The following is a 12,205-nucleotide window of genomic DNA, read 5'->3' on the forward strand; positions in this document are numbered from 1 at the left end:
GTCTGTTTTTGTACATGAATTGGTATTGAAAGGAGCCTGCTATAGAACAACAACCTCTCTGGTGGGAATATTGAAGAAGACTGGGGTTGTGATTGTGTGCCTCCCTACACAGACCTCACACCGGCTCCCAGGCCCCAGATGGAGGTACAAGCTCAGGTAAGGGCCGTAATCATTGATATATAGGGAGGCGAGATCTCCTGGGCACAAGGAGGTCCCCGCAGGTCAGTGCTGGGTAGTTTGGGAGAGATGCAGAGTAAAAGTGTGGGTTCGTCAGCGCTCTCCAAAGTTCCCACTTTGCTGTGCCTTCCCGCTGTAAGTTGCTCCCTTTCGCAGGGGTGTAATGGCAGCAAGCCACACTAAGGTCAGGGCCACGCTGGCAGTAAAGATGGCAGGAAGGAGTGTGTCCTGCTCGCCGGCACCACACACCGCTGTTGTCTCCCACTTCCCACCACCTGCGCCAACTGTCAGAACACTCAAGCGGTCATGTGGCTGTGTCCCAGAGACCGGGTAACTAAATGCACTTGCCTTGTAATGGCGGCCGTCTCCGCACCACTGTGGAGGCCGCGCCGCATCCCAGCACCTCTTCCCCTCCGTCTATGAGGACGTGGATGGTGTCGGCTGATTCCTCTCAAGAAGGGGATCTCAGCAATATGTGAATGGGACCCTTGGAGGTGTCTCACCGGGGGAGATATCCAGTAGAAGCGGTAGGTGAAGTAGAGCAGCTCCCTCGCACGTCCGCTCAGTCCACATGCAGGCTCCGCCCCCGTGCTTACCTATTTAGCAATGTGGCAGGCGTGGGTTTTCAACTATATTGATTCCTATTTCCACACTGAAGGGATTTTATAATGCTGCCTACATTCCCCATAAAGTCTCTGGCCTTACAGAGAGAGTAGGTGATATTTCATCATTGTAGTTCACCAAAATAGGCTGCAATTCAGCCAGGTTAACTGGTTAAACTCATAAGTGGCTTGGTATCAGTTCACATTACATGCAGTTTAGATGCTTTCCTAGAGCAATATTGCCATGGGATGAAAGTGATCTGATATATATATATATATATATATATATATATATATATATATATAACATAGAGCAACAAGAAATGCTAGCAGAATGCTTGGATGTATAGGGAGAGGTATAAGCAGTAGAAAGGGAGAAGTGCTCATGCTGCTGTACAGAACACTGGTGAGACCTCACTTGGAGTATTGTGCACAGTACTGAAGCCCGTATCTCCAAAAGGATATAGATACTCTAGAGAGAGTTCAAAGAAGAGCTACTAAACTAGTAAATGGATTGAAGAATAAAACTTACCAGGACAGGTTAAAGGACCTTAACATGTATAGCTTGGAAGAAAGAAGAGACAGAGGTGATATGATAGAGACTTTTATATACCGTATTTATCGGGGTATACCACGCACCGGCCTATAACACGCACCCTCATTTTACCAAGGATATTTGGGTAAAAAAAGTTTTTTACCCAAATATCCATGGTAAAATTAGGGTGCATGTGTGCGCGTGTATACCCCGATACACCCCCAGGAAAGGCAGGGGGAGAGAGGCCGTTGCTGCCCGCTTCTCTCCCCCTGCCTTTCCTGGGGTCTAGAGCCCTGCTGCCAGCCCTTCTCTCCCGCTGGCTATCTGCGCCACTGCTCGTTCTCTCCCCCTGACTATCGGTGCCGGTGCCCCATTGCCGGCGCTGATAGCCAGGGGGAGAGAAGCGGCGCCGACAGCCAGGGGGAGAGAAGGGGCAGCGGCACCCATTGCCGGCGCCACTGCCCTGTTGCCTCCCCCCGTCCCCGGTGGCATAATTACCTGTTGCCGGGGTCGGGTACTCGCGCTGCTGCAGGCCTCTGGCGTGCGTCCCCTGCGTCGTTGCTATGCGCTGCACGGTGCATGACGTCAGTGCACAGCGCCGTGCATAGCAACGACGCAGGGGACGCATGCTGGAGGCCTGCAGCAGCGCGGACCCGAACCAGGTAATTATGCCACCGGGGATGGGGGGATGGGGGGAGGCAATGGGGCAGCGGCGCCGGCAATGGGTGCCTCTGTCCCTTCTCTCCCCCTGGCTGTCGACGCCGATAGCCAGGGGGAGAGAAGGGCCGGCAGCAGGGCTCTAGACCCCAGGAAAGGCAGGGGGAGAGAAGCGGGCAGCGACGGCCTCTCTCCCCCTGCCTTTCCTGGAGGTGTATCGGAGTGTAACACGCACATAGACTTTAGGCTAAAAATTTTAGCCTAAAAAGTGCGTGTTATATGCCGATAAATACGGTACATGAAGGGAATTAACACGGTAAAGGAGGAGAGCATATTTAAAAGAAAAACTACCACAAGAGGAAATGGTTTTAAATTAGAGGGGCAAAGGTTTAAAAGTAATATAAGGAAGTATTACTCTACTGAGAGAGTAGTGGATGCATAGAATAGCCTTCCTGCAGAATACAGTGCAAATACAGTGAAGGAGTTGAAACATGCATGGGATAAGCATAAGGCTAGCCTTCATATAAGATAGGGCCAGGGACTATTGATAGGATTCAGAATATTGGGTAGACTAGATGGGCCAAATGGTTCTTATCTGCCGACACATTCTATTTTTCTATGTTTCTTTATATATATATATATATATATATATATATATATATATATATATATATAGTTGAGGTGTCTTACGATGGTTTGAAGTCATCAGGCTGGACTTACACACTGGCTCTGATTTACTAAGAGTGGAGATTTCGTTGTTGGTTTCGATTACCGACAGGTATTTTTCTACGGTATTTACTAATAATTCCTTACATTTTGCCTTTATCCGTACGTTTTGCTTATTTTACAACTGTTCTGCGCTGTGGGGTTTTCCAGATCTGAAATCCACAATATTTTATGTGAAAACATTAGAAAATATGTTGGGAATTTTGGAAAATTTCGGAAATACGCCCCTCTTCAAAGACAACACCCCTTTCTTGGCAGACTTTAATACATTGTCAGGATCACTTTAGTACATAACCCCCATTGTTAAAAAAAAAATCACAAATTTACTGCGTTTTTATAGATGTGTATAGTGTTTTTATTTCTTTTTGTTTGTTTTTTGAGACTCAAAATGTGGCTGAAAAATCTGAGTGGGAGCATAGGGGGAATTATTTTTCACACACCAGTCTTAAGTAAAATCCCATGGCTCTAGGATTCAGCCAATTACAAGACACTACAGCCTCTTAATAAATAGGCCAATCTGATATAAGAAAAAGATTGTGGCAGTTCTTCAGTATTAGATACAAAAACTTGTCAGCGGTTACAACACAGGCAGGGGAGTGTGAGATGGAAAAGGGTGTGTTTAGGAGAAGACGGACGATCCTCGCCACTAAGACACTTCTTCTGGACTCTGACATGATGTACTTTGAGATCTAAACCAGCTCTGAGATGGTAAATATTGTTGCAAATTAAGCAGGAGAGTAAGCCATGCCCCTTTCACAACAAGCTCTACCCACTTTTACAAACAGGTGCAACTGGTGTAAAAGAGCAGAAGTCATATGCACAAACCATGGTCTTACGTAAAAACGTGCGACTTTTCTATCCCAAAACATAGGCATAGGGCCTTAATCACTTCAACTGTATTGTTTGCTGTATTCGTCCCAAGAGAAATAAAGATTGTGGATTTTATTTCACTCGATGCTGGAGTTTTTTTTCCAGTTGTTTTCTCTATTTATCACCTTGGCAGAGTTTTCTTGTGCACACACAACCAGCAAGAGAGGTATTCATTTGTTTTAGTACATTGGGAGCCAGAGCTCTCCCTCTTTTCTTTATTGAATTATTAGTTGTCTTACTGTACTCCGAAAAATGTACCAGAATTTTGGGAAATAAAAAGGTCCTATAATTTGCCTTTCTGCTGGATCCACTTCTGACTCAAAAACTGCGTAGATAGTGTTCATTAGAGATGAGCGAATTGAACTTGACGAACCCAAATTCGTTACGAATTTCATGAAAAATTCGATTCGCAACAAATACGAATATCGCCGCAATTCTATCGGACGAATCGCTTCATTAAACTCCATTTTAGAGCGTTCCAGGCTATTGTAGAGCTAAGATGGCGGATCCACATGTGAGTACATGGGGCAGGGGATTATGGGAGGGCGGGAAACAGCGGCGGGAATGAAGGTAGGCGGGCTGACCCTGAACCCCATGTGAGATGCAGCCTATCAGTGTTCACTGACCCCTGTGATGTCACAGCCCCTATATAATCGGTGGCCATCTTGCCTCTCTTCATTTCATCTATGCACTCAGATGCAGAGGACGGGATTGTGTGTGTGAATAGCTCATACCACAGCGTTACACTGCAACTGCTAGTCACATCAGCATTAGGGAAAGGCAGGAGTGCAGAGTGCTGTGCTGTTACTTTGAGAAGGATCATTGATAACTAAACCTCCTATTCACGTTATTGAGCATTGCAGCAGAGAGGGGCAGATAGCTGTCAGCTGCCTCATACAGATCTCCAAGCTGCCTGAACTTTCTGAAGCATCGAACTTTTGCACGAAGCGGTGGCCGACACGCCCCCTCAATACATCTCAATGGCAGAGCCGGAGATTGCCGAATTCAGCGCTTCAGCTCTGCCATAGAGTTGTATTGAGGGAGCGTGTCGGCCGCCGCTTCGTGCGGAGGTCGACACGCCCCCTTCCCGCGGGCTGTCGGGGCTCCGTAGAGGAGATCGCAGGGGGCCCCAGCAGTCTGACCCCCCCCGCGATCTGCAACTTATCCCCTATCCTTAAGATGGGGATAAGTTGTTCACCACTGAGTCACCACTGGACTACTACTTTAACAGTGGCCTTATCATTGCAAAGGGCCTAAATACAAGCAAATAGAGTACCATATACTACCTTTTTTTCTGTTTCTGTGCTAAATTAAGTGTTATACCACACGTTATACACCTGCCGGTGTATTAAAGAAAAAAACGTTTTTCCTGAGTACAAATACGCTTTTTCAGTGGCATTATCATTGCAAAGGGCCTACATACAAGCAAATAGCGTACCATATACCACCTTTTTTTCTGTCTCTGTGCTAAATTCAGTGTTATACCACACGTTATACACCTGCCGGTGTATTAAAAAATATATTTTTTTCCTGAGTTCAAATACGCTTTACAGTGGCCTTATCATTGCAAAGGGCCTAAATACAAGCAAATAGCGTACCATATACTACATTTTTTTCTGTCTCTGTCCTAAATTCAGTGTTATACCACACGTTATACACCTGCCGGTGTATTAAAGAAAAAAAAGTTTTCCCTGAGTACAAATACGCTTTTTCAGTGCCGGTATCATTGCAAAGGGCCTACATACAAGCAAATAGCGTACCATATACCACCTTTTTTTCTGTCTCTGTCCTAAATTCAGAGTTATACCACACGTTATACACCTGCCGGTGTATTAAAGAAAAAAAAGTTTTTCCTGAGTACAAATACGCTTTTTCAGTGGCCTTATCAGTGCAAAGGGCCTACATACAAGCAAATAGCGTACCATATACTACCTTTTTTTCTGTCTCTGTTCTAAATTAAGTGTTATACCACACGTTATATACCTGCCGGTGTATTAAAGAAAAAAAAAAAGGTTTTCCTGCGTAAAAATACGCTTAACAGTGGTCTTATCATTGCAAAGGGCCTACATACAAGCAAATAGCGTACTATTTAGTACCTGTATTTCTGTTTTATACCACACGTTATACACCTTCCGGTGTATTAAAGAAAAACAGGTTTTCCTGAGTACAAATATGCTTTTTCAGTGGCATTATCATTGCACAGGGCCTACATACAAGCAAATTGCGTACCATATACCACCTTTTTTTTTGTCTCTGTGCTAAATTCAGTGTTATACCACACATTATATACCTGCCGGTGTATTAAAGAAAAAAAAAGGTTTTCCTGAGTAAAAATACGCTTAACAGTGTCCTTATCATTGCAAAGGGCCTCCATACAAGCAAATAGCGTACTATTTAGTACCTATATCTCTGTTTTATACCACACGTTATACACCTTCCGGTGTATTAAAGAAAAAAAAGGTTTTCCTGCTTTAAAAATACGCTTTTCAGTGGCCTTATGATTGCAAAGGGCCTAAATTCAAGCAAATAGTGTACTATATACCACCTTTTTTTTCTGTCTCTGTGCTAAATTAAGTGTTATACCACACGTTATACACCTGCCGATGTATTAAAGAAAAAAATTGTTTTTCCTGCGTATAAATACGCTTAACAGTGCGCTCATCATTGCAAAGGGCATACATACAACAAAGGAGTGTACTATTTAGTAACTGTTAGTCTGTCTAGGGCCTATATACTTTAAAAGGACAGCCGTAAGTAATCGCCTGCTGCTGTTCTATACCCTCATAAACGCACTAAGTATGTCAGGCTGGGAAGTGCCAGGACATGCACAGAGAAGGGGCAGAGGCCATCATACGTCAGGCAGAGTTGGCATCAGACTTGGGGCGAGTGGCGGCAGGAGTCGCAGCAATAGGCCTCAGCTCCCGTTAACACCCAGCGGTCGCGTCGTCGACTCATCTCTCCTCGTCAATTGGTTTGCACACTCATCCCCATCATCAAAAGCGACATCTGACAACCCCAGTAAAGAGTCGGTGGGTTCCTCAGACACAACCCTCAGTTGGCATGGCCAACTTTGGGTTCAGCTCCACTATTTAGCGAGGACGATGTAATAGAGGACAGTCAGCATCTAATGGGCAGCCAAGAATGTGAGGAGACATGCGTCCCTTGCTCCGCAAGGCGGCCAAGTAGTGATGCGGAGAGTGACATGGGAGGCAGTGTTTCAATTGCTCAGGGTCCTGAGGCAGACACTTGTGGAACACGAGGAGGACATCAGTGACGTGCACACATCTTTTGATGATGATGAAGCCGATCGCAATTGGGAGCCGGGTGCAGAAGCCGGGGCTTCATCATCATCAGGAGAAGAGATTTGCTCTTTGTCTATGAGGCAGCAAGGCGGTAGCACGGTTGGCAATCAGCGTGGTGGTGGCAGTAGTGGAAATTCAGGAGCCAAACGTGCCAGGGGGAGACCACCTGCTTCGCGGCAAGCTACCATTCAGGGAGGTAGTGGAACAGGGGTTCCTGGAGAAGGCGCCAATAGCAGTGAAATAGTGCGAACTACGAGTGGGAAAATCAGCTACTCTGCAGTGTGGTTGTTCTTCATAAAGACGGCCTTGCGTCAACACATGATTCGCCACCATAAAGCGGCCTGGGATAACCGTGGTCCAGCCTGCCGCATCACCCAGTGGCCATCCGCTCCCTCCGTCATCCAGCCAAGGCTCCACCACCTCAGCCGAAGTGAGCATTGTGTCAAACCACCTTCTTGCGCTCCTGCTTCCTCCGCTCGTAGTCAGCCATTCCGCCAACAATCGATCGGCGAAGCCATGTCCAAGAGACAACAGTATGCGTCCACTCATCCAACGGCGCAGAAGTTGAATGTGCTCCTGTCCAAGTTGCTGGTGTTGCAGTCCCTCCCTTTCCAACTGGTGGACTCTGCAGCTTTCAGGGAATTGATGCCGAGCCGAGATGGAGAGTCCCAAGCTGTCATTTCTTTGCGAAGAAGGCAGTACCAGCCCTGCATAAGTTTGTATAAGAGAAGGTGAGCCAGTCCTTGAGCCTGTCGGTGTGTTCAAAAGTGCACGGCAGCGCCGATGTGTGGAGCTGTAACTACGGGCAGGGACAATACATGTCTTTTACGGCCCACTGGGTAAATGTTGTTGCTGCACAGCCACAGCAGCAACTTGGACAGATCACACCGCTTCCTCCTCCACGCTCTTGCTCCCAGGCAGTTGGTCCTTTTACAGTGTGCGCCTCCTCCTCCTCCTCCCCCATGTCCTCGGCCTCCACTGCACATCCAAATCTCGGTGGCCCTTCATCGTACCACGTGTGTAGGGCACAGCGGTGTCAAGCCGTCGTTCACATGGTTTGCCTTGGCGAACGGAGACGCACAGGGGAGGAACTGCTGAAGTTCATTAGGGAAGAAATCCGAGTATGGCTTACTCCACGAAATCTGAAAATGGGAACCATGGTGACCGACAATGGGAAGAACATTGTGGCCGCGCTGCGACAAGGAAGTGTGAACCATTCGCCCTGCATGGCACACGTGTTGAATCTGGTTGTCAAGAAGTTCATCAAGTCTTCACCCCATTTGCAAGACGTCCTGAAAATGGCAAGGAAACTGTGCATGCACTTCAGCCACTCGTACACCGCCAAGCACACTTTGCTTGAGCTGCAGCGTCAGAACGGTATCCCACAACATAGTCTCATTTGTGACGTTGCCACACGTTGGAATTCCACCCTCCATATGTTGGACAGACTATACGAACAAAGAAAAGCCATCACGGATTTTTTGATGATGCAAGCAGATTGCTGAGGCCAGCCGTTTGCTGAGGCCCTTTGAGGAAGCCACATTTTTTGTTAGTCGCTCGAATTACGCCATGAACGACGTAATTCCACTCCTACATTTACTCCAAAAAATTATTGAAAACATGGCTGGTCACGACAATGGAGATGTTGCACCTACATCAGAAGGCTACATGAGTCCTGTGGGGGATGAACTGGAGGAGGATGATGAGGGGCAGAGCGGAGCACAGTTTACGGTGGATGAGATGGTCAGTGTTTCTGGTCATTGGACAGGAGGGTCAGCCACATGGTCCATCCACTCGCAGGTCTGACTCGGGGGGCCCTCTGCGCTCACCTTCCACTGCCACGGCTGCTGGGGAGGGGAGGGGTGGCAGGAGCAGTACCGGCTCAATCAGCAGCAGCCTGAATCTACAGTCGCTGATGAGTAGCTTCCTTCAGCCGCATAGTGAAGCTACTCATCAGCAGCAGGTGGACATGGAGCAGGACCTGAACCAGCAGGTGATGGCTTACCTCGGCATGACCCTGCCAACAAACGTTGAAGATCCGCTGGACTTCTGGGCAGCCAAACTCTATTTATGGCCGCAACTAGCGGAGTTTGTCCTGCAAAATCTGTCCTGCCCGGCCAGTAGTGTGCCATCAGAGCGGGTGTTTAGTGCGGCCGGGGCCATAGACACCCCAAGGCGAACTCGTCTGTCCACTAAAAATGTGGAGAGACTGACGTTTGTCAAGATGAATCAGGGATGGATCAGCCAGGATTTCCAGCCACCAATGACAGATGGGTCTGAGTAGATTGACCATGCTCCTACAACAAAATTTTCTCTATTGTGGTTGGTTATGAAACCCTCTGGGGCAGACCTGGGGATTGTATGGCCCGCTTGACACATACGGCCCTTTGATTGGCTCTGACCGGCCCGCGCTAATTAGTGGACAACTATGCTGCCTAATCTGGGGGACATCTATGCTGCCTAATCTGAGGGACAAGTATGCTCCTAATATGGGTGACATCTATGCTGCCTAATCTGGGGGACAACTATGCTCCTAATATGGGGAAAACTGAAGCTTCTGGCTTTGGGCCTATAATTTTTTGAAGTTTAGCAGTAGCTAAATACATGCTTAATGCAAATGTCAACATTGATCTTTAAATGTAAGGGGTTATGAAACCCTCTTGGATACTGCAAATGCATGCTCCAGACTCATTCTGTGTCTTTCAGGAACTACTTGCCTCCCTGGTGCCTCTGGCCTTGGGCCTTACATTTTTGGATGTTTAGCAGTAGCTAAATACATGCTTAATGCAAATTTCAACAATGATCGTTAAATTCTCTGTGATCTGTCAGGGCCTTCTCCTACCCTGCCTGGGCCGATCCGAGGACCTCACTAACCAACTCACTAACTAAATCCAATCGCTTATAGCGACGGGCGGTGTGTACAAAGGGCAGGGACTTAATAAACGCCAGTTTATGACCCTCTCTTACTGGTAATTCCTCGTTTTAAGATTAAATAATTGCAATCACAGATCCCTATCACAAACTGGTTTCAGCGTGCAACACGCACCTGTCCTTGAAAGATAGAGAGACGCTAATCCGTTCAGTGGAGCGCTAGTGCGGCCCAGGACATCTGAGGCCATAACACACCTGTTATTGCTCGATCTCACAATTGATCGGGCAAGGTAAGGGGTTATTAAAGCCTCTTGGGTACTGCTGAGGCCTACTCCTGACTGCTCCTGGTGCAATGTATGGGGTAATTAAACACTGTTGGGTAGTGTTATTGTTAAATTTAATGGTAATTTTATCAGTAATAAAATTGCATTTTGCAGAATGCTAACCGTTACACAATGGAACGCTTGTTTCGTGTGATTTTTTAATGAAAAAAAAAATAGATGGAGAGGGAGTAACACTGCTTAATCATTTTTGGCGAATCAAATCCTTTTGCCATCTGAATTTTTGGAGACAGATGCAATTACACACATGTAATAATTTTTTTTAACCAAATTTCAAACATTGTGTGGTTTATTACTTTTGAGAAGAATGTCTTTGGGTGGTCCACCATCCTGCATTATAGAGTCTTCTGAACTGCTGTATATGCGCTTGTTTTTTTTATTTAAAAAAAGGTATGTAGTCCAACAATTTCGATAAAATGTTGTGTTTTTTTGGGGTGGATTGTGAAGCCCGAGTGACGGGTGTGTAGTGTGTACTCGTGCATCAGTCAACTCCAGTCTGTGTCCGTTAGGCAATATATGGGTTACTGATGCAGCAGAGGTGGGGCCTTGGTCTTGGAATTTCAATTATTTAAAAAAATTGAACATATTGTGTGGTTTATTATATTATAGAAGAATGTCTTTGGGTGGTCCACCATCCTGCATTATAGAGTCTTCTGAACTGCTGTATATGCGCTTGTTTTTTTTTAAAAAAAAAAGGTATTTTGTCAGACAATTTCGATAAAATTTTGTGTTTTTTTGGGGTGGATTGTGAAGCCCGGGTGACGGGTGTGTAGTGTGTACTCGTGCATAAGTCAACTCCAGTCTGTGTCCGTTAGGCAACATATGGGTTACTGATGCAGCAGAGGTGGGGCCTTGGTCTTGGAATTTCAATTATTTAGAAAAATTTAACATATTGTGTGGTTTATTATATTATAGAAGAATGTCTTTGGGTGGTCCACCGTCCTGCATTATAGAGTCTTCTGAACTGCTGTATATGCGCTTGTTTAAAAAAAAAAAAAGGAATTTTGTTCGACAATTTCGATAAAATGTTGCGGTTTTTTGGGGTGGATTATGAAGCCTGGGTGACGGGTGTGTAGTGTGTACTTGTGCATCAGTCAACTCCAGTCTGTGTCCGTTAGGCAATATATGGGTTACTGATGCAGCAGAGGTGGGGCCTTGGTCTTGGAATTTCAATTATTTAAAAAAATTGAACATATTGTGTGGTTTATTATATTATAGAAGAATGCCTTTGGGTGGTCCCCCGTCCTGCATTATAGAGTCTTCTGAACTGCTGTATATGCACTTGTTTTAACAAAAAGGTATTTTGTCAGACAATTTCAAAAGCATTGGCGTTTTTTTGGGGTGGATTGTAAAGCCCGGGTGTGTACTCGTGCATCAGCCAATTTTTTAAAAATTCAACAATTATGTGGTAAGACAGTCTTTGGGTGGTCCACCGTCCTGCCTTATAGAGTCTTCTGAAATGTTGGATATGCGCTTGTGCTTACACAAAGTTGTAAATTAAAAAAAAAAATGTATATAATTTTGTTGATTTTGGGGCGGATTGTGAAGCCCTGTGTGTACTGGTGCATCAGCCAACTCCAGGCTTTGTCCTTCAGGCAATAAATGGGTTCCTGATGCCGCAGAGGTGGGGCCTGGGTCTGGGAATTTAAAATTTTTGGATTGCGGGTGCTACAAAAAAAGATGGACACAACACACCTGTTATTGCTCGATCTCAGGAGAAGGGGGTTTATCATCGGGAGAAAAGAGTTGCAGGTTGCCCTTGAGTCAGCAAGGCGGTAGCATGGTTGGCAGTCAGCGTGGTGTGGCAATAGTGGAAATTCTGGAGCCAAACGTGCCCCGGGGAGACCACCTGCTTCGCGGCAGCTTACCTTTCCGGGAGTTAGCGGGTTACCAGCACCAGTCGATGAAAGATAGAGACACGCTAATCCATTCTGCGGCCCCGGAAATCAGAGGGCATAACACACTTGGTATTGGTTGATCTCGCAATTGATCATGCAGAGGTAGGGGATTATTAAAGCCCCTTGGGTACTGCTGAGGCCTACTCTTGACTGCTCCTGGTGCAATGTATGGGGTAATTAAACACTCTTGAGTAGTGTTTTTTTTATTTACTGATAATTTTATCAG

The sequence above is a fragment of the Hyla sarda genome, chromosome 1, assembly GCF_029499605.1.
Source record: "Hyla sarda isolate aHylSar1 chromosome 1, aHylSar1.hap1, whole genome shotgun sequence".
Classification (NCBI taxonomy): Eukaryota; Metazoa; Chordata; class Amphibia; order Anura; family Hylidae; genus Hyla; species Hyla sarda.